General features: G+C 38.0%; 1 protein-coding gene across 3 annotated transcripts in view; it reads left to right on the forward strand.

Annotated features, from left to right (window-relative positions):
• The window catches only part of LOC121954632 (equilibrative nucleoside transporter 1-like), a 45,507-nt gene that overhangs the window by 4,233 nt on the left and 15,460 nt on the right, over nt 1-25,814 (forward strand). The window contains exon 1 of one of the 3 annotated variants that reach the window (XM_042502267.2): nt 14,154-14,279. The exons of 1 other annotated variant lie outside the window; for it this stretch is intronic. The gene's annotated coding sequence lies outside the window, so the exon portion shown is untranslated. Of the gene's footprint in view, nt 1-14,153; nt 14,280-25,312; nt 25,440-25,814 lie in introns of those variants that run through there. One more of the 3 variants, XM_042502268.2, reaches the window with a different exon arrangement.

Raw genomic sequence — 25,814 nt, forward strand, 5'->3', positions numbered from 1 at the left:
TTTGGTCCTAAAACGATGTTATAACATCCGGGTCAAAATGACCCCTAAAACAAAATGTTCACCCTGTTGGTGTACAGCTTTTGTGGAAATATGAAGAAAGACAATGTTTCACCTTTTCTCATGTTTGGGTCATTGTAAGAAAAGTTAATGAATTTATAGTTTGGGGAAAAAAAAGATCATTTAGGGTTTTTTTATGCTGTTAAACATACTGGCGGGTCATTTTTGACCCCTATGACGACATAAGGGTTAAATGAAATGTATTTTCAGATCCTCTATGTCTGCAAACAGTATGGATGCAGTGCTTTATATGTAGCACTACACCTCCTAAATAAATCTATTGGGATTTCTGTTATTGGAGTTTTATTTCAGGTTGTGAGGTCAAACAGGGGGTCAGACCTCTTCAATAATTTCCAAACTGGGTTTAGATAATGTCAAAAGAAAATATCTGTGTGTGGCATACAGTATGGTTAAGGTTGGGGAAAAATCATGGTTACAGTTAGTAATAAAAGCACTGCAGGGAAGTCTGACGCACTACCTGCCCATGCATCACCACCCTGACATCCACCGCTCCACTTTCCACCTCCCCACATAAAGGTCACACTATTCCCAGCACTTGTACTGGTGCTGGAGTTGTGGTCACATTTTTTGGCAAAAGTCAACAAGATATGATGCACCTTGTTCCCTCTCCTGGCTACGATTGTTGTCATGGTGCTGCTGAGGTTTGGCGCTCACCATGTTTGGTGAAGATATTGTTGTATGTGCTTTTCAGTGTGCATTAGAGTATTTGCTGGTGGATTGTAGTTGAAGATCTGGGTTTGTTGTGACTATTGTGGTGTTGCCTTTTGGGAAGCTCAGACTACATGCTGCTAACTTTGGACTAGTTTTCCGTAAGATTCTGTGAAGATCAGGAGTGGTTTTGAATTAAGAGGTACTTGGGAAATTTGTGTTGTGTGAGAAAGAGCAAAGACCATGCAGAGATTTTACAAGATTTCTCCAAAACTTATTTTCCAGTCATGGTTGAAGGTTTCTTCTGTATTTCCTCTGATTCATGTCAGATTCAAGAATATTGCTGCACTGTTTGCTGTATACAGAGTCTGCTGGGCGAGCTACTGAATATCCCAGAGGGGAAATGAACTTTAAGCCTTTAGACTAAATTTGGAGACATTTAAAAAACACACAAGCACACACTCACACACTTTCTTTGAGGTGCTTGTGGGTGATTCTTACTCAAACTGGCTAGACGCTTTAATTTGTAGACGACCACAACTTAACTTCAGCAAAGTTTAGTCAGCTAACTCGGTGGTTGGAGGACAGTGCAGGCTTCAGTCTCTGTTTAATTTGCTATTCAAATAAAGTCTATTGTTAACACTTTTGTTTAGTCTTTGTTTAAAATGGTCCAAAGGATGCTACAAACCAAATTCTCAGGTTATGCTGTGGTATTCAGACAATCCTATGACATATGTGAGGATTTTGTCAATTTAGTTACAGAATCTATGATTGACGTCAGAATTTTTTTTCATATGCGTGTTTTCTATTGAAGTTTTAAAAAGTGTTATAATATATATAAAAAAATATATATATAGTGCGTGCACAACAGAGCGGTCAGTTTAACAGAGAACATCAGTAGACGGGTTTCCACTACAGATTTGTGCAAAAATTGCAAGATGACCGCATTTCCATTGAGTGATGTTATGCGACTTCTCTCATGAGGTTATGTGACTTCTCCTCTCGTGATAAAATTCCAAGAAGCAAAGCGATGGATGTTCAGAACATTAGCAGGTTTATTTCTATTGCAGCCACCGCACTAGCTGTATTTCCAATCGAAAGCCGACTTAGGCGTGTTGTGCGAGCGAAAATGGAAAGGCAAGTCCCTTATACGAGGGAGCGGCCACGTATGAGGGAATTCTGGGAGGTAATTGTCTTTTCTGTGATTTCAAAGAGGAGTTGTGGATTCAAAACTTCAGGATGATCTGGAAATTTTGAATCCACAATAACAACGATGCAATAATACCTCTTGTAGCACGGCTGCATCATGCCTAAGGGAGTCAGTTTCTTCTGACATGCCTACCTTGCAAAGCCATAGCATCATGTGACTAATAAAAATGAAAAAGGTGTTTCCATTACAGTTTTGCAAGATGTTTTTTCTAATCACCTGGAATACCACTTCATGCGAGCATAAAAACCTTTTTGCGATATATGGGAGTTTTTTCTAAATTAAAAGTATTTCCATGATGTGTATTTTACAATCACAATTTCAATTTGCCCAATTTGAGGGTGAATGGAAACTCACCTTATGATATAGAAGCATGACATGCAGTCTTGTGACAGTCATCCCTCACCTCCACAAGCCCCATCTACAAACTAAAAATGCATATTATACTTAATCCCTGGAGTCATACAGGAAAGTGCTGGAAGTTGTGTTTTAGATGTAGAAAATAAATTAAGAAAAAAACATAAATAAATAAGAGAAAGGGATTAGAAATTGTTAAACTTCTAAAGATTGTGTTATTGACAGAGATTTGCAAAAAGACAAAAAATAAGTGAGAAAATAAGTCTTTGTTTGACTGAAGTTTTGTAACGTTTTGTTTTGAGTTACAGAGTGACTAGTGGTTCTTTTCAAGGTTTAGACCTGACATAATGTCTCCATTTTACTAATGCTGAATGTCTGTCCAAAAGAGAGATGAAGGACAGTGTGCGGCCTCTAACTGGAGTCAAGTGCACATCCTCCTCTCCAGTGGTGCCAAAAAGAGCAACCAGAGGGTTGGGCTTCAGATTTTTGAAAATATCTCTCCATTTTCAAGGCTAGGATACGATTACATGGGGATAGGAGATGCTTTAACTCTTTTTCTTGTGTCACAGCAGGGATTAACATCCACATTCATATAAGATAGTTTGGCTTTACACAGGGCTCTGTGCATGACCTTGAACTGTCACAGACAGTTACAGGCACAGAGAGAAGATGAATTAATCATCTTGAAGATCAGAACCCAATACGTCATCAATTTTGTCATAATTATTATTTGTTTCATTTATAGAATGTTTACTTTTTTAGTTTTTGGATATTCAGACAAATAAGACATGCAAAGGCATCATTTTGGGCTTTGGTAACTTATTAATTATTAATTATTTTGTGATAGTTTAAAGAAAAACAAAACAAACAAACATATGGACACATTTAGGGAGCTGTTTGCCAAAGCTTTAGAGATACCCTGTGGAGTTTTTATTTGTCTCACTAAAAATTTGAGTGTATCTTTTGTGTAACCTTAAGGTCTTACAAACATGTTGAATTAATTTACCAATTCGTTAAAAGCTTTTTTTTTCTGTTCTGACACATGCATTGTTAAATCAGTTTTCTGCTGTATGTCTACCTGCACTGCTACATTTTCTGCACAGGCTTTGATAAATGTTATATGCAGCCTGTTGACACACCACTCCTAGAGTGTATGTGAACGTCACTCAAAGAAATGTCCTGTAAACTGAACAGAAATACATTTAAGAGCACTCCTGCTGCCTAAGGTTAAGGTATTTTGCTGTCCTGTTTATTATCAGTAAATACCGAACACTTTAGATCTCCATGTGTAAACTGAGGTTTCACTTTCATTGTGCTGTATAACGACCCCCTGAGCCGAGCAAGGACACAGCGCATAAAACAGCACTGTAAGAAGTACCCTGTCTGAAATGCTGTTATATGACTTTAAATTTACTTGTGAACTTTTTTTTGTACAATAATTCAAAAGTATGTAATAGTAAAAATGTCTTCTAAGAGTAATATGATTATTGAGGCCTGTGGCCTGTGATACATTTCACACGCAGTCATTTGTACATACATATGGCAGATGCATTTCACTTAAACATATCGGTGTCACAGCTGTCAACATGCAGCTGAGGGATGTGGTGACAGCTTCTGAAATTACTTTATCTAAGCATGTAAAAACACACAGACCTTCAGGAACACTATATGGTGTAATGAGGGCACATTGAAAACGAATTTGTTCTCGTCATTCAGAGCTGTTTTGTACCAAATTTGTAAAAGAGAAATTGTTTAAAAGCTCTGCACACCCACACAGGAGTTTTCACTTATGTCTGCTGATTAGACCTCTTCTCAGGACTGTGTGGGAGTGTGCACCATTTTTATTAGTGCGTGAACTTTGGTGTCCTAATGTTATATCTAGCACAGCTCTAATCGGCTAGAGTAAGGCCATTTTCCATTTTGAGAATGGCCCTATACTCAAAATGGAAAAGTGTTTCCTTTGCATTTTTAAAAAAATATGCGTTCATATGATAACATTGTGAGATCTGGAAGAACAACTGAAAATGATGTAGTATGTATGCCAGGCCAGTAGTTGGTGGTGTAACTTTATAATTCTATAAAGCAAACTAGGGTAGGGATGCACGATATCTGATTTTTTGCCAATAATCGATATACTGATTATAAAAACTTATTTTGCCAATAACCAATACTGTTATATCCACTTTTTCCCCACCTAATTTTAGTGATCATCAAATTTTTGCCGTAGTAGAATTAACATCTTATTATGCACACGCTTATTGTGATGACCCACCAGCAATGGAGACATAAAGTACATGTTCATTTTGTCATTAAAATAAAGTATCAATTTGTGATATGACTCGCCGATATTATCGTGCATCTCTATTATAAAGAAGACATTTGGGATGCAACTGAGCCCGTCCTTGGAAATCATCTGCTGTGAGCTTGACAATGAAATTTACAAAAAACTTGAAAAACCTGAGCCAGAGGCAAGCAATTTGAGTGGGGCTGTGAGATGGGGAAATCTGAGTTGAGCGCAGGACAATAATGAGCAGAGTGGCCTGGAGCGGCTTTAAGCGGGGCAGCAAAGGGAAGAAACAGCTCTGTGAGCGAGGAGAGGTAATTCTCACCACGTACTCCACTCACTTGCTCTGGCGTGGATGGCCCTTTACTTAACAGCAACTGAAAATCTTGTTTTTGCTTACCTCTCAGTGGTTTAACTTCTAATGTTGCAGAATTGTACTGCAGGCTGTGTTTGTACACAGTGATGTTACTGCTGGGTGTTGTTACAGATACTGTGAAGTTACTCTTTAATAGGTCGGTTCAGTCATATGACAAAAGATTTACTTTCTGTTGATTTTGTTTCAGCTGTGGTGCTCAGAAAATTAGAAATATAACACTTCTTTCTTGTTTGGTAGCGTTCTCAGTCCTTCTGTTGTGAGACTATAAAGTGGGCTGCAATTTCTCTTGATTTAATCTTTGTTTTTTTAACACCAATACAGCAATACAACATCAATTTTCATCTTTGAACCAATATGCATGAACAATAAAATGAAAGTATTAATTTGAAATATGACAAACTTTGACACAAAACTTTGTTGAGATACCTTCAGCAAATATTAAATCAAAACTGAAATGTTCAACATCATACACAGCAAGTTCCCAGCAACTTTTTTTTTTAAAAAGTCAAGTGGAAATTAAAATAAAAAAAGAATGAATATTAAACATAGCACCCTGAGGTTTTACAAAAAGTTCCTCAGAAGCTGACACTTTCTTTGCCCTTTTTAATTAAATAATTTCTCACCACTAATTAAAATAAAACGTTAATACAGATAATTGTCAAAATGCCAAATATCAGCACTGATAATCTGCCGGGCAGATAATCTGTCAACCCCTCATCCAAAATCTAAATATGGAATGATCACTGCTAAAATAATCCAAAAATATGTATACATTAACTATGGTTACAATAACATAAAATATTTGGCAGGTTTTTGTACAAACAGATTCCAACTTCATTCTGGATAGTACACATAGAACATGTTTTATCAGATAGTCCCTATAAAAAATGCTGACAGTCGTCTGTTACTTATCAAGGCCATCTCCCGAGAATTGTAGTTATCATGTAATTACTTTCCCTTTAAATTTCTCTTTAAGTTTTCTTCAGCACTAATATCCTTGAGTATGTCTTTGTGAATGTGATGGCTTCAGCAGATGGCCTCCAGGCTCCAGAGGGCCAAGCAAACAAGGGGAAAGCGCAGGTTTAATGGGTTGGTATCAATAAGACTGGAAAATACAGCTGGTGCCGTCTCACGCAACAATAGAGAGAGAACAATTGACTAATGGATATCGTACTGGCAAACAGGATGCTATAACACCATAGAAAACATGGTAATGGCAGAGCTCCAGAATCTCAAAAAATAAGAAGACCTTGCCCTCAGTTACCTCTGTTTGATTATTTACCATTTGAGGACAGTCGGACAGGATGGCTGATAGCCTCTGATAAGATAAAAGGATGGGCCAGGATGAGGACTGATAAGGATGATCTTTGAAAAGAGTCAAACAGGGAGAAATCACTGAGGAGAAGAGTCGATCTATAGATGGTCATGAAGTAAAACATAAACAGGAGCAGAAGTATTTCAGCAGCTGAAATTGTCAGCAGGGAATTCATATTTCCTGAATAGATTTAACAGGTGATCTTACTTACTGTATGTGGGGAACATACTGTACATGCACAAAGAAAACATATCTGATTGCATGGAGCTGTGGAACCATTTTCGGCCTAAGTCAACAAGATATGATACGCTTACACTTTAACACACATGTGTGCTCACACGCAGCTGTATGGTAAATGTGTCGGGCACACATCATGTGTACAGAGAAGGAATGAGCACATGAAACCACTGAACAGCGCACATGTGTACATCAGACTGTACCGTGATAAACAACAACGTAAGAACTAGTCAAATTAAACACAATGTGCGATTTAATATTTAAAAACTCAAGAAATAAATGTTATGGAATTCCTATACATTTATTTACAATTTAAGACTGCTACAAATTTTCCTTGGTTGTAAAGGAAAATTCAAAAATGTACTTAAAAATGCACTTAAATGTAATTGCAAGACTGACATACTCAACAAAAAATATGAACAATACAGTCTTCAAAAATGATTTAAAAAATGTATCACTGTGCATTTCAACAACTGTTGACACAGTTTCACAATTTAGTTTAAATACCTATCATTGAACAAAATAACAAAATGAAAATGAGCTTTAAAAATGTTTAATGCAGCTGCTTTTTAGTTAACTGCAACTATATGTGACAAAGTCTCAACGTTGCGCTTGAAAAACCCAAATTTAGTTTGGGTATAAATACTCTATGTTTTCACATTTTCAGTGTGAAACAAATGTTTGCGCCAAAATAAACTTTCAACTTGAAGATAAATGAAATTATAGATTCAGCTTATATGTCCAAAATAGTAACTGCCTTAGAATTTAAATGTAATTTGGTACTTTGAAACCTGTGTTCTTGTGTTTTTTGGTCTAGGTGACCAATGGAGACAACAATTTATAAGACTGGTCCCGTACTGTACGAGAGGGCTGCAAACAAACAGGCTGCGATGTAACCACTCAGGGCATGTTTGCATCATCAATTTACTTCCACTAAATGTGCTTGTTTTGCCACTGATAGACTCAGATTATTGTCATTAGTTTCTGACAGCATTATGGAAAGGATCCCTGCAGAGACAGACCTTTTTGTTAAAGAGTAAAATCCTTTTTTTTAAACCAGAGACAGCCCCGAAATCAGCATCACCAAACCCACCAGACTTCATTTAAATGAACAGTAGTTTTAGGGTGAATTGAGGCAGAATATTTTCAAATCTAATTGGGCAAATTAAGGGTTTATTTCAGCCAACAGTTGGCAATTGTTGGAACGGCGGAAAGACGAACCAGGATGAGTTTAGTGAGTTTTATTCTGTTTCTGTCTACTTTGATTTGCTTTATGATGATAAAATGATTGTTTATTTAAATGCAGTCTGGTGGCTTTGGTAAAAGTGAAATTAGGGCTGTTTCTGGTTAACTTAATTTTTTTAAAAAAAGGTGTCTGTAGTGATTCTTTTTTTTTAAATGTCAGAAACTTATAATCAGAATCTGTGCATGTCAGTGGTTTTAAATTTTAGAGCGCAGTTGCCCATTATTGTTGCACTGAACCCAGTTTCGCTGCTGCCAGCTGCAACCCTCTTGATCAATGCAAGACTACTTTCAAAAAACTGTAGTCTCCATTAGTCACAGAGATGCAAAAGCATGGGAAAAAAGTGACCAACTTAAAAACATGCTGACCATATCCTTTATGGTAAACTGATGATCCTGACCACAGTTGGATTCTTCCCTTTGTTGGTGACCAAGCGTCTCTGTTACATGTCAGGCTGAAAGGGTGGTGTTATCGCAAATTCCTCTGAGTATTATATAGAGTGACAGTTGGGTGTGGTGATTCAGACATGAAGACTTGTGATATAGCAATATATTGGCATCAAGGCACAAATTAAAAGAAGTGAAATTAACTATAATGATTAAAAAATGCCTAATTTGACAATACTGATTAGCCCAGAGGATAAACATCCTCAAAGTTTCAACCCCTATGGACTTCAGCGGGCCTCCACCCATGTGAATGTGGATTTAACCTTTAACACCAACCTTCTCTGTATTCCACCCCGTCATCAGGGGAACACACATGTCAAATTCAAGCCCAACAAGCACAGGAATGTAGAAATGACAGGAATGCACGCTCACACAATCCTCCTCCTCATAACAGAATATGAACTTTGTGTAATTCCCAAATTTTATGAGCTTTCATTGCAAGACGATTAAGAACTTACTGTTGGCCAAAACGATTGATGGGAACTCCTACTTTGCTCTGAGGCCTGTTTCAGTTTCTCTCATTTACATCATATGAATGATCACACTTGTTTGTCGGTGCCAGGATGAATAATGATGTTTTTGATAGATGGGGGAAACACAATAGATGTTATTGAGCTTTACTGAGCAGGAACCTAAAAAATAGTGATGGATGCATCTGAAACTCATTGAGAAATAACATTTCAGCTACAGATTATAGCCCCCTATATCTAAAATGTATTTGGCAATGTGGTTTCATTTTTTAGATTAGTGTGTGCCAAAATCTAAACCTCTGTCAACATTTTGCACATACCAAGTTTTTGATAAATGAGGAAAGAAATATTGAAGGAGTGAACAGGTTTAATTCAACTGATATGATGTTTTGGGATGATTTCTATGGTTTCAACCCACCAGAGGTGCTGAATTTCCAGACAAAAGTTTTAAACTCTAACTAAAGAGGTGAATCCTATTGTAAAATGAGATTTATTTTTGTGAGGGTTTATTGTATTTGGCAGATAACCTTATTATGTTCTGATTTATTTAGACAAATAAATTAATGTCATAATGGTAAATTCATACATTGTCTGCTCCCCTTTAAATTAAAATTAGGAACTACATAATGCGGTGCACCTTCCCAGGTCAAGGATTGCGGAGTGATATGAGAGATGTGATGTGACAAAACACCTTTCTGTGAGTTCAGTTGAGTTGCTGTTGTCCTGTGGACATGAAGGATACATTAAAGTGATGGAGAAACTGAGAGGACATTGTCCCTATGCTTTCCTTACCGACAGCCCTTAATTAATTTCAACTTATAAAGTAAAGGCTTTAAGAAGACAGCCTTACACTATGATGAGTGTTTAAAACATAGCTTTTGTCCCTAAATGCCCCCCTGGATTAAGAGGAATTCATTGTCAGAGTAGTTGCAGATTTGTGGACCATCCATCGTGACAGGGATTTCATAGACCGTGACCCTTGCAGACCACTCAGCTTCTGATGGGAATCTGAAGGTAGAGAAGATTTTGCTCTCACAGATCTCCCTGAGGAGTTTTTTCTTTGTTTGCCTGTCTTCGTCTCTTCAGCCCCAAACCTTAATCCTCCCAAAATGGAGCCAGGCCTCGAAGTTCTTAATCCCAAATGGGATTTACTTCACTCCCTCTGTGTCTCCAGAGCCGTTCAGGGGTTGGAGAGGCCATCCACTGGAATTCCTTTTTCTACCGCTGTACTCTTGAATCTCAGTATGTGGTCAGAAAGCCACTTCCAGCCCATTCATGTCATGCCCTCCTCCTCTCCCCAAGCTCGCCTCTCATGCCACAGACTTCACAGGATATTCTTGAATTAGACATGTACGATGTTTATTTGCTCATAAACTTGTGTTCTAAAAATGGCATGAGAAGGAACTGTGTGGGGTCAGCAGGAAGTGAAGGAGTTCATGACATAATATTTTCTCTTGACAATAGAAATGAGTACAACTATGCATCAAAAATGGGGCCATTGATTGTTCCTCCAGGCACAAGCTGCTGTTGGTGAGTTCTTATCACGCTGATTTGGATTATTGTTCAGCTTTTGCTGCCTGAAAACGGCTCCACTAGTTGCTGGCAGATATACAGTATTATCAAACAGGTGCCTCATAGAAATCAGTTAGTGACCTCAACGACACATGCACCTGTTTAGCTGTGGTTGAGACCGTTTTCACCGTTGGTGGTTTACTCTTAATTATTTGCAGTCATCTTTTTACATCAAATTTCTCATTTCTGCACAGCTTGTTCCCAATTGCCAGGGTGTCAAAATATGCTTTTTGGGCAATGTCCCTGGTGTCATTACAGTGACAGAGAGAGGCGTCTTTTAGTGTCTGTATGAGACTCACAGAGCGTTCAGCCAACTTAAGACTCATCCTTGTCATTATTAGACAATCAGAGCAATGGGTGTAGTAAAGAAAGCAAAAGTCTGTTCAGGGTGAGTGTGGAGGGATGGTGGATGGGTCGAAAAAGCACAGGACTTTCACCTAAGCTGGTGTTTGTGTTCTGTTTGATAAATGTCATGTCATTCATTATGGTGCGTATCCAAAGGATCTGTCATTTCCATGCTTACCATTCAGTGTCTATGAAAGCAGCAGTGATATGCATTCTGGTAGAACAGAGTAGCGTTTTAAAAGACAGGGCTCCTCATTTTCTTTAAGTTCAATTAAGGCTAATAGTCCTCACCTTAGAATAATAAGGTTCTGTCTGACATTTTTGTCTGACATTTTTTCATATATTCTTAGTCTGCTTATAACAATATGTTAGGCTTTTTTTTTTTTTTTTTAAAGTTATATGCATTTCTGGACATTTTTTTAGAAAATAAAAAGTTCATGTCTATTTTGAATGCAACATTTAAAAGCGCAATATCTTAAAACTGCTCAGAATGCAGATAAAACCTTATAATTCTAAGGTGGCGTATTATACTGACGATGGGGGTTCAGCCCAAGTATCAAAATATGACGAGCAGGGATGGGAACACGTTACTCTGCACGATGGTTAAGTGTTTGTCTAATTAAGGAGGTGTCTGATAGAAACCATGCTCTTAGTTTTTTTCTTGTCTCTGTTTCACCACTTTCCTCTTTTTCTCTTATTTGCTCACGGTCTCTTTCCTGTCTGTGGAAAAACACAGTCAAAACTGTGGCCTTCTGCTCAGAGACGCTGCTGACTGACTTTCCCTATTTGGCCACACATGCCAGAAAACAAATCAGAGCAACACTGTAGAGAGAGCATGTGAGAGATGACTTTAACAGGAAATACAGATATTTAAATGCCCAATGAAGTTTTGAGTCAGAGAGAGAGACAGTGGTCCTTCAGTCCTCTGCAGCCCAACTTCTCCTCGCTGGGTTATGGTAGTGTTGAAGCAGCGCTCCTTTACACATGGTTTCTGTCCATAACCACAGCAGGCTTTTTTTAGACTTGGGGGGGAGACAGGGTGTGGATGACTGCGTACCTACCACGACTATATGAGCAAACAGCAGAGACCAATGCTTAGTGTGTCCAGACTCGCAAAAAACAGCCGTAAACAACGCCTCGGCACAGCGGCTCAGACAGGCCCAGGTGCTGAAATTATACACTGGTGTCAGTTCTCGCAGACACTTTAGAAAACAAACTGTGCTCTTAAAGCAATAGAAGAGGGGCATGTAGCGTGTTTCCTTTTTCTTCTCAAACAGCAGAACATTTTGTTGCATATAGCATCAATTTATTTCACATTTTCTCTAAAGGATGCATTTGTTCCATTTCATTTAAAGTAAGATTATTCAATATTTCTAATTCCTTTTTAAGAGTGGGAACTTTTAAGCTTTCATGTCAGTTTTACCAAAGTCACATGAATACAAGCTTCCTCAGGCACACTCTGTCTTTCTTATCTGTGTTGTTTTGTACTTCACTAAATGCCTCAGACTGTTGTATAGTGTCAGCATTGACCTTCAGCCTGGATATATGTGCTGTCTTTGCATTTGGGAAATTGCTGTGGTTAAATGTGAATAATGCACAAATGACACTATTCAGGGCACTGTTTGAAAGCTGCAGCTTCCTCCTTGCATACCATTTTGTTTTTATACATTCACAAACAAAAAAGGGCACTTAACTGATTAATTTTCAGTAAATCAATCACGTATCACTTTTTGTCTCATGCAAACGTCCATTGTGCTTTTGGGGAAAAACCCGACAAACAGAACAAACGCAGCTCTTCATTTTCTAACAAGCTATTTAGGACAATTTCATGCCAGCTGCTATGCTGAATAAGCATTACTTGTGGTCTTTTTGAACCTCTATCTTGCTCGAGAAATATGTACTGCTGCTTCAGGAAGTGACTTCTCATCTGTGCAAGCTAACTCAGAACCGCAAATTAATTCTAGCAGTCTTTTTCTCTGGTTGGTCGCTGAAGTTGAACAGCCAGCAAACAAGAAACTATTTGTGCTGGATGCTTTCAGTGACCAAAATTATGACTGAACAGGAATATGAGATGAGATGAGGTGAGATGCTATAAAGTTGTTTCCCATTACATATTTTGCCATATCATTTTACTGTGGTGTCCTTCCCTTAAATAACTCTGGGTATATTAGGTCATTGTGGGTAATGTTGCAAATAAAATCACTCTCCATCTATTTAGTGGTAGGCCTATTTAATGGGCAGTGGTGTAGTATGAAGTATTCTTACTCTTCTACTTAAGTAGAAGTACTAATACAACACTATAAAAACAATCTGTGGCAAGTAAAAGGCCTTCATTGAAAATGTAACTTAACTACAAACTTAGCAAAAGAAAATTACTCTTGTTTATCAAAATAGTTACCTATTGATTTTCTCTCAATTGGATGATTGATTAATCAGTTAAGGGTTTAATCTGAAAATGTATGAACTGTTTGGGAAATTTAACTTATAACAAAAAATATTTATGCAAAAAATATTTACACACAAAAATAGTAAACATTAACAAAAGCTTTCAGATAAATGCTGTAAAATAAAAAGTGTCCCTCTTCCCTCTGAAATGTAGTGGGGTAGAAGTAAAAAGTGGTACACAAACAATAAACTCAAGTTAAGTGCAAATTTGTAATTAAATTACACTTTCTTATCAAGGGGGTTAAATATGAGGAAAAAAAATTGTAAAAAGTTTATATATTGAATAAAAAATTCATTCTGTTGCTTTACATATTTTTGCCATGCAGGAATTCCTACTTTTGGCATGTTTTTGGACAACACAGGTCAGCAAACCAGTTGAGCCAAATTAGGTCTTTTCAGGTTTATTGCCCTGTTTTAAACATTTGTTAGAAAGGTAATCCATTTTGGCAGGGTAACTAGTTATCTATAACCCATTCTATTTCAAAAGTAACAATCCCAATACGGATTTTGGGCCATTTGTTATCTCTCTTCCTCTGTACCATCACCAGTTTGTGATCTGATAATGACTGACAGGAAGTCACAGCATCCTGCAGCTTTAATTTATCACATCAGCAGAGGCTGTTAGTGTGTCAGTGAAGAGATTATTCATCACCAAACGTGACTCAGAGAGGGTTTCCTAAATTTGACAGACTGATAACAAGTAGAAAGACACGGTTATCTGAGGACATTTCAGTGTAATTTCACCTAAATTAAATTCCCCCCGCCTACTCTAGGGAAGATGGATTCAATGAAAATTGGAAATTCTACAATTACAAGTTCAGGCCAGTTGAATTACCTAATAAAAGTTACTGCGTATGTATGGATTTAATCAGTTACTAGTACTAAAATGAAGTCTCTTATTGTGTTTGGGATAATACTGCATTCTAATTGTTGAGCAATCTTCTTTTTATGAGATGGACATACAGTAAGGGACACATGAGTACATTTTACGACTGTTAACAAAGTCAAACTGTTAAACGCTTCAGTATTTTTTGACAGTATCTACCTATATAAATCTACATAAATATATTTTTTTGTGTGTATTGTTTTTTTGAGGAAATTGTGTTTTATTATCTGCTCGTTGTTTTAGTCTGCGTTTGGAAATTGAGTTTTTCGAGGAGCCCCTGAAGGTAGCACGGGTGTTGAGCGGTTCCCCTGTCAGTGAGGACACACAGAGGATCAGACACAACAAGCCTTCACAGACTCTAAATGATAAGGTAGGACGTCTCCTGCTCAGTTAAAGACAGTGTTGACTTACCCAGTGCTACTAAAAGTCTGCTGTTACCGTTATCTCTAAAAATTGGCGACTGGTTGATTTAAAACTAACGTTTTAGGGGCGAACCGGCTGATAAAATAACGTTAACGGTTACTCGTTTCAGTTGGGATTTTGTCTTCTTTCGGGTGTGTTTTGCCAACTTTTATGATCCCATTGCTCGTTTTGACGTCTTTGATTGTGTATTAGAGACAAGGATGCCGGTGGTTTGATGCTTGGCGCCAGCGTGCGTCCTTTGTTGACTGAATCAAATCTAGCGCCAACTTCAAGCATGGTCCGTGCGGCTGGGCTGTGCGGTTAAATCAGGGTTAGCTAAACCGTTTAGCTAGTTCATTAGCCTAACTACAGTTAGCGAACGTGTTGTGGGCGATATAAAAGGACAAAAAAATGCTGTTTGTTAACTGTATATTCATTATCAAAAACAGATGTTGAGTAAATCTATCAATCAGATTTTGTTTAATTTCCACCCTTCAGAGAACTTCAGTTATATCCAACATGTGATACAGAACACAATTCAGAGAATGATAAGTAATACTTAAAGTCCGAAATATTGCCTTTTCTGTCTAAAAATAAAGGAGACCCAAATATATTTGGTCTAAATTGTGTAGCGCGTGACATTTCCTTCTTGTGGGTAAGCACGTGTGGTACAGGCAGGAAGCTTTTAATGAACTCTTCTTCAGTGGTACCACGTGGGTGATGCTGCATCACAGGACCTGACAGTAGAAAAAGTTAAGAAAAGACTCCATTGTCAGCTTTATACACATGTTCAGTGGGGTTTTGGCAGCAGGCGCTTATATCCTGCCACAGGGAGGGTAAATAATACAACGTGAATTTATGTCAAATCTGTATGTAGGTCACTCATACAGTCACTGTAATAATTCTTTCAGTAGCTTTAAATGTGCCTGTGGTGCATCAATACTAACTTCAGTTACATTATAAACTGACTTATATGTTTTTATTAGGCTACTCAGTATTTTTGTCATTAATGTTGGATATTTTAATGATCTTTGGGACTGTTCTTTATTTATTAGAGGGGAAGGGTAGACGGGGTGTCACCCCGAAGCTACAAATATTCTTCCTTGCGCCTCCCTGAGTGGGTCCGCTGCATTTCAGTGAGTTACTGCTCTGCTCAACACGTAACAGCGAAGGTCAGGAAAGCTGTTTTAAATGGAGCTTAATCTGTCAGCCAGTGGCAGCCACCCCAAAACTGTCAGCTGGCAAAACAAACAGCGAATGTTGGTCCACAGGACAAAAGCCATGGCAGCTTTTCTAGTTGATAAATAGTAGCTTGCATGGACAGTAATGGTCACAGTAGGATTATATTTAAGCCGTAACAGAATTCAACAGTTTGCTGTTTTATCAATCTGTCTGAATTTGTTTGTGTTTTTGTTGGACATGTGGTCGTGGTGACAAATTTAGCAGCAAATCTGGCATATCTAGTGGCTACGATACACAGTAAATGGCATGCAGATTTTGCGCATTCGTTGTGGTAATGGTGCATGGCCCTCCCTCCACTATTAAGTGAATGTTAGATGTCAAAAGTGAAAAGTTGGAAGATGTAATCCTGGAGCTTTTCAGTCTTGTTGCAGGTTAGTTTTTGCAAACTGTTAATTTTGGCCAAATTTTAAATGAGACAGAATAATTTGATTTAGGTCAAATATTACTATTTTGAGCTTAGACTTGGTCATGTTTTTTTTCAGCAGGAAGCATTCCTCCATAATGTATTAAAGGACTGTCAGAAATTTTTAAAATTCAAGGATAATTTCTTCTTATATTTTATGGCTATAATGATAAATGGTGTAATTTTGGCAATTTTTAAAGAAGACATGCCTTTGGTGGATTTTGAGGCATGATTTCTTTAAAAACATAACATCTACATCAGTATAACAGATGCTTATATGCACCCAGAGATGTTGGGATTATCAGCATGTTTGCTCTTAAAATCGGCAGCAAAATGAATACAAATAAAGCCATTTAAAGTTAAATGTTCCTCTCCTAAGCCAAAGTAAAAAGCATTTTCCAGTGCTTAAAAAAAGACTTGGCATCCTTGCCCCTGTTTGCACCACCTCCTGCCCGCTCATAATAACCAACAGTCCCTTGGGGGAAAGTTTTGTCTTATTCTTGTAAAATGTATTACAGGATTACTATAACACCTCTAAATGACGAGGAATCTCTGACTGTGAGTGAGTGTTTCCTGGCGTGGCTCCATGTCACACGTGTCTGTGCTATTTGTAACTCACTGACCCTGAAGCAAGAAGACAAGCGCACCAGAATGGTTGCTTTGTTTTCCACTGAACAGCAGATGGGACAACAGCATCGACCCACCGGCACCGCTGGGTGCACATGAGCATCTGTGTTATAGGAGTGGGTGTTATTTTTTTTTCCCTCTGTTTTTTCTAAGTTTAATGGCAAAGTAGGAAGCAAATGTCACTCATCATAGACTCTGTTGGCAGAGTTATATGTTCATGACTTTTGGCTGATCCTGTGAAGATAAGATTAGGATATACTGACTCATCGAGGAGAAAATGGAAACCCTCAGTCTTACTCATTTAAACCCGTCGGCACTGACTGTAGCGCAGTCATGGTGATAAGTGGAGTTGCTGGTGCCAGTTCATCAGTCAGGTATTTATCCAGACCGCTTGAACCAACTAAAAAGACAGCTGGAGATGGGCTTTGTTCCTCCTCTCTGAGTGGCGGGAAATGATTTGGGGTGTAAAGGGGCGGGTCTGCATGAAGACAATGAATTTGGACACCTCCTCTGCTCGCTGCTCCCTCCCGCTTCTGGCATGGATGGGATTTTGTTTTCTTTGCAGAGTTTTCCCCCAGGATTTATCTTTATGCTGCTCTCATTAGTGTCTCACGAAAGTCTCTTTTCCCGTCTCTGTTCCTTTGTTTCCTGCTTTTATTTGTATTATCCTGATTATACAAAGAATGACAATTGCTGAGGGTCACTCCCCTGAACAGACCTGTGTCTAGGTGGAAATCACTGACATAAATCATATCATATACATAACTTGTTTGCAAGCAGAAAGCACCGACTGTAAGTGCATATTGTTACAATCAAATGATTCATAGGGGTCCTTGAAATCTTTGAAAGTTTGTGAATTAAAAAGTTTTTGTAAGTAGTAAGAATGCACGATATTGGATTTTTTGCAGCTAAGCCGATATATCACAGCTCATTTTGCAGATAACTGATACTGATATATATAATAATATATATACTTTTTATCACCCCTTATCGTACGTAATGTACGTAATATTTAATGTACATAATCATTCATTTTGAATTTTGATGTTTTGATGCTCAGCCCTAACTTCAACTTAAGTTTGATGTTTTGTAAATGTTCACTTTGTCAATAAGAAAGAAAAAAAGTTTTGTGATTTTGGCAGAAATCAGCATGTTGGCCGATTATATTTCATTTTAAAGCCTATATCTGCTGATACCGTCGCCATGACAATATTATGGTACATCCCTACTAAACAGACTCATTGGAAGTGCTTGAATGTATATGTTTTGTGCAAGAATATAAATTGAGTTCTTTTGGTATGTCTGCCATCACTGTAACATAGACCAGTCAGCACATCCAAACCTCGATTTTTCTTTTTGATTGCTGTCTGTGAGCTTCTTTAAAGTCTGCTAGACATCATTATAACATAATAATACTGATCCATGATTCAAACTTTGTTGTGTTGGGTCCTTGAATTTGAGAAAACTGGACCTTGAAAGTCCTTAAAAAGTCCTTCCCAATTGGAAGTTTAAGAAAGCGTGGGAACCCTGCATTCATGACAGTAAAAAATGAGTGGAAAATGGTAGTTTTGTTTTAAATGCCCTGATAAAGACCTGCAGTTGTTGTCATATGTTGGCTCTTTTATTTAACAATTTATCCACTAAAGGCTTTTTAATGTTTCCTTCCTTGTTCATATATTTTTGGAGTGTTTGGATTGCCTTCCTGTGTATCCTATTGTTTCCTGTTTTCCATGAGCACCCGACCCAAGATTCTGATCTATGATTATACAGAGCAACCAGTCATCTCTCTTTTTTGGGGGGGGAATTGGATTGTTTGGAGTAAAGCAGCCCCTTGTAAACATTTCGATGTTCGTTCTTCCTCAAAAAGATGTTTGCAGCGGTGTTCGTTCCACAGTACTCCCTGTTGACGGTAAAGAAGATTATTCATTTTACAATCTCTGATTAAATGTAAAGAGTTGAAATATCAGTGCAGTGTTGTCTCTTGGTGATGAATGATCTGGTAGAGACCTGATTTGAGAACAGCGTGCATGCGTTAAGCTAAAAGTTGTGTCTTGATTGGACTGAGGTGCAGTCAGTGTTGTTAGAGGTTTGTTTGAGTTCATTTTATCCGTCTCTATGTGTCTTTGTCAATCAGTTGTGGGGATCTCACAGTGTCACCTAGGCCTGCTGTGTCTGCTTGGTGTGACTTTGAATACCCAAATGTCTCTCTGTCAATGTGAAAGTGATGAGGTGACTGTGTGTTGCCACCTGTCACAGTCCCCCTTTTCAGAGCATGTGTTCCCTGAAGTGAGCTTTGGTTCGGGCTGAGAAGTTGTTTAACCTGTTGAGTTTTTTAAAAAAATGTTGTAGTCAATAAGATTTAATTTAGCCACCCTTATAAAACCAGACAATACTTTGGTATAAAAAAACTGTTTGAAGGGACGGCCACTGACTGTGAGAATGGCTTCACACCAGCCCTCAGTCTGGGCATGTGATGGGAAGTGGTTAAATGTTGAGGCAGCGTTGCATCTGCTTCCATGGTGACCGGCTGTAAATACTACCTCATGTTAGATTGACAATACATGACTTACTTACATTTAAAAGGCAACCACTTATTGTGATTTAATGTACATTAGTGATGTTTACTTGTGCTTTCGGGTGATTGCTGCTGTTAATTAAACATATACATTTAATTGCAGTGACGATAGAATGATCTTTGTTGTAAAAATATTTGGGAATTTGTCAGTAATTCTGTGTGCTTTTTAGGGGTGCGGCTAACGGGCTATTCACAATGAATCAATGAATTGTCAAGTCTGTAAAAAGTTTTAAAAAAAGGACCCAAATTGAAACATCCAATTTGTTTCTTTTCAGTCCAAAACCCAAAGACTTGTCAATTCCTATCATAAATGACAAACAGCATATTCTCAGATTTAAGAGGTTTCAATAGAAAATGTTTGACATATTTGCTTGAAGAATGATGCAAATGATTATTTGATTATCTAAAAAGTTGGAGATTTTTTCATAATCCGCTGTTTTATTTATAAGCGAAACAGTGCAGCTGCAGTGAGCACTGGGAGGTGGTGAGACTCTGTGGTTAAATGCTGTGGTTAAACAAGCAGTTAAATCAGAAATTGATTACTACACCAGAAGGCAACAGATAGGCACCAGTAAAGCTTGATATTTTAATCGTTGCTCTTTAATCTCTCTTGATTGGGCTAGTCAAAATGGATATCTTGAGACATGATAGTTTCTGTGGCTTTTCTCAATAGTTTGATATTTTAGAGAATGTAAAAGGCTAAACGGTCCAGTCAGTCTGTAGCTGGATATCTGTTTTTAGAGGAGGTCACTATTGCTGCCCTTGAAGTAAGAACAGGAGGCAGCACAGTGTGAAATGAAATCAAGGCTGTAAAAGTCAATGTGCTGCAACAAAACTGTAATGTATTCTTGGATCTTCTCAGGCTGTTGAGCAAGCTGCATTTTATGCACGTGTATGTCCATCTATGTGTTGCAGGAACAGCGTGAAATTGGAAACTTGTGTTGTCAGTGAACGGCATATGAATCATCGGTGAACAGTTTTACGAGCTGTGCATGGGAAGCCGGAGTTAAGTCAGGTTAATTTCTATTCCGGCCCCCAGTAGCTTGTTGCCCCTGAAACCCACCACCCAAAGACTGATTGCTTCCCATATAGGGGGATAATCATACTCTTGTTTGTTGTTTGCATCCTGCCTTTGTTTATTATAGAAGTTCAGGTACAGCTTTTGAGAAAACAGGCCTGTATGGCTTGTGAACATTGAAGGGGGGTGAAGTGCACAATCTTTGTGTTTTGATGTGGCGAGTACAAGGTATTGTGATTCTTTATTTAGTTTGTCCTGTTAATGCTGCATACAGTAGATTTTTCAAAGTGACGGTCAAGAAAATTTTAAAGACTAACACTAGGGCTGGGTGATATGGCCTAAAAATAAAATTTCAGATTTTATTCACACTAAACTCGATTTACGATTGTAATCTTTTTTTTTAAATTTTCCTTTAAACCCACTACAAATGACAACGAAATTACTCAAAACAAGTTTTGCTTTTAATTTATTGATAAAAATTAAAGGCAAACTGAATTTCCCTTCTGTTAATAAAGTAAACTGAATTTTGCTTTTGGGGTTGAAGTGAGGGCTGCAAACTTGTCTTTAAAAGTTCACTATGTAGGTTCAGGGGAGAGGGAGTTGATTACATTTGCGCTGAAGGCTGCAATAATTTTACAAAACATTTACATGAATTCATTTATATCCTACTCTTAGTGATATGCAGTGTGACTGCATCAGTAACAGCTTTGCAGTGGGTCTCTTTCCTGTCATACGGGACACAATGGCAAAATGATTCCAGTAATGTTGGCTGCTTTTTAAAGAGTGTGTGTGGACTGATGCTCGTTCATCTCAGAGTGAGACACATTTCTTCCACTCGGCTGTGGATATATTGATATCAGTATCCGTTATCTGCGAAGTGAGTTGTTATATATCCGCATATCTACAGAAAAATCCAATATCACATTTTTCTACTATTAACACAATGTGACGAACCAACCTGATAATAATATAATGTGCCAACTTTGTTTTTTTTTTTAAAACATGGAGCTTTGCACAGATGTTTTTCATAACTCAAGGGTGGATAAGAGTTAAATAATCATCTGACCAACAGCAGGTGCTTGTCGAAATCCTAGAGTCTAATAAGAAGCCTCAAGCAGGAAATATAAATTCAGCCAATCATAACATATGTGACCAGGTTTTCAATTTGCATAATTAAAATTTTCCTCACAATTGCACCCATGGCAAGCACACTAGCCTGAACTGGCCCTCCTTGGCAAGATTTGCACTCTATTTTTTACCATGACATTAGAGGAGGAAACAATAAATTGCCGTCACTCCTGTTAAATCTTTTTTCCATTGGAGTGCCGATTGTTGGAGTTGGATGTAGCTGAGAGGCCGGCTAGTTAAAGTGTCAGACCGATGCCAAACTGGAGTTTTGTACCACTCTACAGACTGCAAAGTGCCTGTGTGACTGTGTGTGTGGTGGGCAACATTTCAGCAACAGGCAGCTCATGCCAGCTGGCTCGTTTTGATGACGTTAGGTTGAGAGAGGGATACTTTACAGGAATCTGGGACATGGCTTAGCTGGTGTGTTTTAAACTGTAACTTGTAGTGGTGTTTGTAATTTCCCAGGCTATGATAATGTTTGGCAGTTATTTCTCAAACAACCATTCAAACTCACCAAGGTATTGTCTAATCAAAAATCTGCAGAAAAAAGCCACACAGGATAAGCTGGATATTGCTTTAGCATTTAGACTTGATTCATATTATTCCCCTAAAATTAAATTAATGCATTTAATTAAATACTTCATGATTTAGGTTTTTACTTAAATTTTCTTACTAACCCCGGTTGGACGATGTCTACTGAATTTGCATATGGTTATGTCCACAGTGAAACAAACATTGCAATGGACAATGACATTGTTTGGGATGACAGTACAGAAATATTTGTTAATCAACCAACCAAACCAAACTCAACCTGCAAACTGCCAGCTTAATGCATAAGTAACACAACTGTCAGAGCTGAGGACGGAGACAAGAACTGAGTGCCAGTGCCCTCCGAACTGTATGTGTGTTTAAGAGAGAGTGTGAAAGAGAGAGGAGGAGAAGGTGGGAGGTGGACTATTGCACATCATTTTTTTTTGTAAGTTTACGATAATAACTTACTCAGACCACTGCTTCGTTACTTTATGATCCACACACAGGAATCAATGATATTTTATAACGTCGCCAGTAATTTTAAAAAACAAAGGAGCAACAGCAATGTGAGTGGATATTGATTAGTGATGGTGGTAAATCTTTATTATGGTGATGACACACTTGGTTTCTAAAAAACATATCCTTTTGTAAATCTTTTAAATTATGATGTCAAGCTCAGTGATTGATTGATTGATGACTGACAGCTAGGGGTGGGCGATATATCGAATATACTCGATATATCGCGGCTTGTTCTGTGAGATGTATGAAATTACTATATCGCGACCATCGAGTACAAATTGTCACGTAAATGTTTTAAGCCGTCGGCATGCAGTTGTCTTCAGAGTTTTGCTCCGTTCACTCTCTCCCTAGTGCTCTTCTCACAGCAAGCAGCCGACTCCCCCGCCCATCCAGAAAACTCCCCTGCGTGCATGCGTATTTGTGTATCAAGTGAGGAAGGAAGAAAGCGGAGAGAGCGAAAAAAACAAACAACTGTTTCTAACTGTTATTGTTTCAAACACAAACAACATATATACGCACATGTTGCCACTCCTCCTGTGATGTGACTGTTACTGTTCAGAGTGGTTTTCGCAGTCACAGCCTGGACTTCTGCCTCTGTGGTTTGCTCACAATGCTAATTTTATTTTACTTTTTAAAATGATATGTTGTTATAAACATGATCAAGCAGAAAAAGTGCACTTTAATTTATATAGTTTTGAAATGTCTTTCTCAGGGGATTCTTGTTGAATGCACTTTTTTTTGCTTTGAGCTGAGTTTTTGTTAAGGGTCTTTGAGAACTAGGCCACAGTAGAAAGGCCTACCATGTCATTATTTATTTTTATTTGTTAAAAGCTTGTGAGCGCAGCACCCTGGTTTGAAATAAAAGGTTTGCTAAACTTAATTTGATTGTGATTTTCCCCTTTTTGCATGCAAATTTAAAAAACTCCAATAGAAGGGTCTACTTGAATCATCATACTACGTTATTTTATGCATCAAAGGGTTGAATTTAACATTTATATAGTGATTTACAGGAGAAATAAAAAAAATCAAGATATATATCGTGTATCGTGATATAGCCTAAAAATATCGAGATATTGGTTATAGGCCATATCGTGCAGCCCTACTGACAGCCATTTCTAATAAATGATGTCATCATCCATCAGCCCAACCCTAAGACAGTAAGATATTGACATAAGAAAATGTTAAAAAGTGACAGTCAGTCAACCAGTATTTTTTTAAGGACAGTGCACTGTTTGTAAATGACCCCAAACATACAATGTCTTCATAATTTTTGTGTTGGAAACTCTTGTTGCCTTTTGGCCAAAGTATATGCTCCCGTATTAGTATATCTGTTCTTTATATTCACACAGAGTATGCCTGGTCTTGTTGTGAATTCCTGTGTAATAAGCAAGCAAGCACATATGGACTTATTTGACAAATATATACTGTCTTTTGGGCACAAGTCCTGTCTGACTTGCTTTACAAACCTTTCCCATAGACCGTTGTTTCTTAGAGTTGCATTTTGCTCAGTCAGTATAATTTAGATGCATAGTACTGAATGGGCTATAGTGTGTGTGGCCCCCTTCATATAGAGCAGTCTCTGTCCTAACTGAAAGCGCTCTCGTGATCAGCCATATTAAATTTGGGCATTACATTACATTCAGGCTTGGTTGGGCTCAGGCTCAGTATTTTAGGCTATGCGATGGTTTCACAAATTGTTATCCATTCTGACAGCCATCACTGATTTTTTCTTTTTTTGACTGCATCTGCTGATTGCCACATAATCTATCTAAAGGTGTTATATTTCTAATCTTTTGTCATGTTTCACTTGCGTGTTTTACATATTGATAAATGCCAGAATACACATACATTTCCTTCTGCTAACACTTTACATGCAAATTTGTTCTGCTCATGTTTCATGACTGAGACCCATCATGTGTATCCTTACAAATGTGGTCAATGCATTCTTTTCCTCAAACATTTGCAAAGCTGTATTTTTTGTTTATTTGTTTGTTGTTGAATTTAAGTCTTCTTCTCCCTACTTTTGCTGAATATTGCTGCATTTCTTATCACATTATTGCCACCTGTTGATTAAAAAAATGGTGTGAAACCATTGGAGGCAATAGGGTCATATGTGTGTATTCTCGTGCATGAACACAAATGAAACAGGAACCCAGTCATAAGGAACCTTTCAACCTTCACCAGCCTGTTACAATGGGTTGCCAACCAATCAATGCATTTCAGTGAAAGCTGTTGCATGTAAGTGCTTATCATTTATGTATTTACAGAGAACACCCAAACTTTGCCTTGTGTTGTTTAGCTTGATTTGAAGCCAAATTTGCTGTTTTCTTTGAGGAGGAAGTTGAAAAAAAAAAAAGTTATTCTGTTTGGAGAAGATGTCACACAGCTATCTGAGCACGTCTTCCATCAGGTCCAGGCGAGTAGATGCTAGCACATGGGAGAGAGAGTGTCGGATAAGTTAAGGGTGGAGATGTGAGCAAAAAGATATGAAAAAATAGGGCAAGAAAATACAAGTTGCACTATGCAAGCCAGGGGAGCAACAGATCATGTGAAGATAATGAAAGAGGCGCAGCAGAGAAACAGTGGATGCAACGAGGTGAGAAATTAGTACGCAGGAGGAAACATGGGGGGAAATGGAGGGAGAAATTAAGAAGACGTAGGTGGTGGTGGTGATTGGGAAAAAAAGAGTGGAACAGATGGTAGTGTAGAGGCAAAATACATGAACAATATGATTCAAAAAATATTTTTCTGAGCTATTACATTTGCTTCTTTTCTGAGCACTTTTGTTTAATTCTCACAGGAAAGAAATAAAGCAGTTAATGTCTATATGCCAAAGAGCTTCGTGTATGCTAGGAATATAAATGTGAAAGTATGAAGGAAGGGTGGAGGAGAAAGGGGAGTTTGAGGCAAAGGAAAGAGGGAGGGATGGACACCGAGATGCAAAGAGGAGGAGGTCCAATGGACAGCAGACAGCGGGGTGTCAACCCACTAAACCTCTGTATAGTATAAAATGAAACATCCAGAGCTTGTTCTGCCTTTGCTTTGCATCTGATTAGAGAAAAGAGAAGTCTGAACTCTGCTTTAAGTAAGTTTATAAAAAGTTTTCTTCAAAGATCAATGGGGGTAAGAAATTGTCATGTTTCAGCACGAACTTTGTACGTTGTAGCACATTCATGAGGAATGCTGTGTGAGGAAGCGTGTGTTTCTGATCGATGTGAAGGATGTCTTGTGAGTTTCTCAACTGTTATACAACTTTACTGTGAAGTAGCACGATTTCTTTGGATTACGTTGTTTGCTTGAGTTCAACAACTCATTGTTCTTTTGGCTGATTTTTCTCAGACATCAACTAAAAATTAAGAGGCTGAGTTGTATCTGTGCTGTGACGTTTGAGGTTTTCTGCCACTGCAGCTGCCATGCTGCCACTGGATTTGGAGCTGACTTTAAACTTAGTCTTAATTGC

The sequence above is a fragment of the Plectropomus leopardus genome, chromosome 13 (genome assembly GCF_026936395.1).
Source record: "Plectropomus leopardus strain MGB_pleo_1.0 chromosome 13, ASM2693639v1, whole genome shotgun sequence".
Taxonomy (NCBI): Eukaryota; Metazoa; Chordata; class Actinopteri; order Perciformes; family Serranidae; genus Plectropomus; species Plectropomus leopardus.